Source organism: Moschus berezovskii, chromosome 24 (genome assembly GCF_049115385.1).
Source record: "Moschus berezovskii isolate FMDL1 chromosome 24, NW_MosBer_1.0, whole genome shotgun sequence".
NCBI lineage: Eukaryota > Metazoa > Chordata > Mammalia > Artiodactyla > Moschidae > Moschus > Moschus berezovskii.
The window spans coordinates 61094979-61099306 of record NC_142483.1 but is presented as its reverse complement, the minus strand read 5'-3'; the positions used below and the strand labels follow the sequence as shown (position 1 = coordinate 61099306).

At 39.2% G+C, this 4328-nt stretch overlaps 1 pseudogene; it reads right to left on the bottom strand.

Moving 5' to 3' along the window:
* Positions 1–3597: 3597 nt before the first annotated feature.
* On the bottom strand, positions 3598–4089 carry LOC129547647 (developmental pluripotency-associated protein 3 pseudogene; annotated as a pseudogene).
* Between the last annotated feature and the right edge of the window lie 239 nt (positions 4090–4328).

Genomic DNA, 4328 nt, shown 5'->3' with positions numbered 1-4328 from the left:
GATGACACCACCCTTATGGCAGAAAGTGAAGAGGAACTCAAAAGCCTCTTGATGAAAGTGAAAGAGGAGAGTGAAAAGGTTGGCTTGAAGCTCAACATTCAGGAAACTAAGATCATGGCATCCCGTCCCATCACTGCATAGGAAATGGATGGGGAAACAGTGGAAACAGTGTCAGACTTTATTTTGGGGGGCTCCAAAATCACTGCGGATGCTGATTGCAGCCATGAAATTAAAAGACGCTTACTCCTTAGAAGGAAAGTTATGACCAACCTGGATAGCATATTAAAAAGTAGAGACATTACTTTGCTAACCAAGGTCTGTCTAGTCAAGGCTATGGTTTTCCAGTGGTCATGTATGGATGTGAGAGTTGGACTGTGAAGAAGGCTGATCGCTGAAGAATTGATGCTTTTGAACTGTGGTGTTGGAGAAGACTCTTGAGAGTCCCTTGGACTGCAAGGAGATCCAACCAGTCCATTCTAAAGGAGATCAATCCTGAGTGTTCATTGGAAGGACTGATGCTAAAGCTGAAACTCCAATACTTTGGCCACCTCATGCGACGAGTTGACTCACTAGAAAAGAGTCTGATGCTAGGAGGGATTGGGGGTGGGAGGAGTCGGGGACGACAGAGAATGAGATGGCTGGATGGCATCACCGACTCGATGGACATGAATTTGAGTGAACTCCGGGAGTTGGTGATGGACAGGTAGGTCTGGCGTGCTGTGATTCATGGGGTCGCAAAGAGTCGGACACGACTGAGCGACTGAACTGAACTGAACTATGAAGTTGGGTTGTCTTCTAATTATTGAGCTAAAAAATTCTTTATATATATTCTATATGTCTTTTTCCAGATACATGTATTGTTAATATATTTGTATAAACTTGTATATATTGTTAGTATTTTGTGAGTCTATGACTTGCTTTTTTATATTCTTAAGAGTCCTTTGAAGAGCAAACATTCCAAATTTTTATGAAATAAATCACTGCAGATAGTGACTGCAGCCATGAAATTAAAAGATGCTTGCCCCTTGGAAGAAAAGCTATCATCAACGTAGACAGCATATTAAAAAGCAGAGACATTACTTTGCCAACAAAGGTCCATCTAGTCAAGGCTCTGGTTTTTCCAGTAGTCATGTATGGATGTGAGAGTTGTACTATAAAGAAAGCTAAGCGCCGAAGAATTGGTGCTATTGAACTGTGGTATTGGAGAAGACTTTTGAGAGTCTCTTGGACTGCAAAGAGATCCAACCAGTCAACCCTAAAGAAATCAACCCCGAATATTCACTGGAAGGACTGATGCTGAAGCTCAAACTCCAATACTTTGGCCACCTGATTCGAAGAACTGACTCATTGGAAAAGACCCTGATGCTGGGAAAGATTGAAAGCGGGAGAAGTGGATGACAGAGGATGAGATGGTTGGATGGCATCACTAACTCGATGGACATAAGTTTGAGCAAGCTCCCGGAGTAGGTGATGGACCAGGAAGCCTGGCTTGCTGCAGTCTATCGTGCTGCAAAGAGTTGGACATGATTGAGCGACCAAACTGAACTGAATTCATCAATAATTATTTATATAGCTTTTTGTTACCGATCTAAAATTTCTGCCTATCCTGAGATTACAAAAGTTTTTTCCTATGCTTTTTTCTAGAAGTTTTATAGTTTTAATCTTTACATTTTGGTCTATGAGCCTTTTTATGTGTATGATATGAGTTAAGTACTGAGATTTCTTTCATCCTAATATCTAACTGCACTAGCACCGTTACTTAGACTATCCTTTCCCCTTGGCCCCTTTTTTGATGATCAGTTAACCATATTTGTGGGACATATTTCTGGACTCTATTTTCTTCTAGATATCTATTTATCAAAACTTATTGACCTACATACTCTCATTCTATAAGACTAAAGTCCTGCAAATTTCTTCTTATTTAAAGCTTAATCTGTCTACTGTAGGCCCTCTGATACATTTTAGGATCAGTTTGTCCAGTTCTACAAAATAGCTAGCTGGGATTTTGATTGGATTGGCTATTAATTTGGGAAGAACTAACATCTTAAAAATATTGGGTCTTTCAATCTTTGAGTAAAATATTTTTCTTTAAATTTTAATTTCTGTCATCAGTTTTTTGTAGTTTTCAATGATAGGTTTCACAAGCATTTTGCAATTTCATGGTTTTGATGCTAGTATATAAATATAATGATATTTAAATTTTTTCATTTTCTAAAACACCAATACAGTATACTAACGCATATATATGGAATTTAGAAAGATGATAACGATAACCCTGTATGAGACAGCAAAAGAGACACAGATGTATAGAACAATCTTTTGGACTCTGTGGGAAAGGGTGAGGGTGGGATGATTTGGGAGAATGGCATTGAAACATGTATATTATCATATGTGAAATGAATCGCCAGTCCGGGTTCGATGCATGATACAGGATACTCGGGGCTGGTGTACTGTGATGAACCAGAGGGATGGGATGGGGAGGGAGGTGGGAGGGGGGTTCAAGATGGGGAACACATGTACATCTGGGGCAGATTCATGTCAATGTATGGCAAAACCAATACAATAATGTAAAATAATAGCCTCCAATTAAAATAAATAATGCCACGAACCTCTGTCCAGAGTTCATCAGGCACTCTATCTATCAGATCTAGTCACTTAAATCTATTTCTCACTTCCACTGTATAATCATAAGGGATTTGATTCAGGTCATATCTGAATGGTCTAGTGATTTTCCCTACTTTCTTCCATTTCAGTCTGAATTTGGCAATAAGGAGTTCATGATCTGAGCCACAGTCAGCTCCTGGTCTTGTTTTTGCTAACTGTATACGGCTTCTCCATCTTTCGCTGCAAAGAATATAATCAATCTGATTTCGGTGTTGACCATCTGGTGATGTCCATGTGTAGAGTCTTCTCTTGTGTTGTTGGAAGAGGATGTTTGCTATGACCAGTGCATTCTCTTGACAAAACTCTATTAGCCTTTGCCATGCTTCATTCCGTGCTCCAAGGCCAAATTTGCCTGTTACTCCAGGTGTTTCTTGACTTCCTACTTTTTTTTTTGGGGGGGGGGTAAGTATTGTTCATTTAATACACAGCTAGCAAAAACAAGTCTAAATAAGAACAAGGATTTATCTTAAAAGTTACTCAAATAAGTCTCAAGTTTTATTCAGATCATCTATAAACACACCTATTTGCTACTGAAAACTGAAACAGCGCATCAAAAAATTTTATTACTATTTAACACACTAATAATGCTCTGGCCAAGCCAGCCAATGTTATCTTTACATTCCTTCCCAAGTTAATTTGTTTCAAATTCTTAATATTGAGTTTCATCTTATAGCGAACTTAAGGTTTAAGAAACAGGCAATACCTGAGACTTAATTAGTACTTCTTGGTGTCAGATCAAAGTGGAACTAGTGTATATTCAAATCATTTCAAATCCAAGCTACATATAGATTCCTCATCCATTAACTGTATTAAGGTAGAAAAGAGATGCAAGTAAAAAAGACAAATTTACGATATACGTTATCAAAATATTGATACATTCTTTCCCAGGCTGCTTCATAATGAACCAGCAAGAAAACAGTACAAGAATAAGGTTTATGACTCATTTGATTCTGTGGCATAATTTCTATATATTGTGTTGTAATAATTCTCATAATTATCATCAGAAGGATTTCTCTTAAACTGGCAATAACTACAGGTACATTGGAATCTTCGCACTCTTGATCGAATCTCAGTGTCCTCCTGCTGCTGTAGTTCTCTTTGAGAGTCAGAACGAGGAACTCCTTTGGCATAGCGAAGTCTAAGTGATTCAATCAGCTTTTGCATCCTATATCTCCGCTCACTCAACAGCGTTCTCACTCCTCTCCGCCTACTGGGTGTTTCATCACTAGGTAACTACCCGATTGGTTGAGATGGGTATTCTGGTAGATATGGCAACTTGATACTAGGGTTGAGAGTCAAGTTACTGAGGTTCGTTGCTAACATTTCAGAGAGTTGAGTGGCACCCTGCATTGCCTGGGAAGCATCATCGATGGATGTTTTAAGAGACTCTAGGGCCTAAGTTGGGTTATCTTCTGATGAATCCATTGGAAGTCTAGTCACAGCTTGAAACTCCTCCTAGATCTTTGGGTGCCAGTGGAAGGCGATGCTGTAGGCTCAAACTGCTCCAAAGAAGCCTGGAAGAACTATAGAGTTAAGAAAGAGGGGGAAAAAACCCAGGCTGACACGCCTAGGTGAGAGAGTGACTTCCTACTTTTGCATTCCAGTTCCCTATAATGAAAAGGACATCTTTTTTGGGTGTTAGTTCTAAAAGGTCTTGTAGGTCT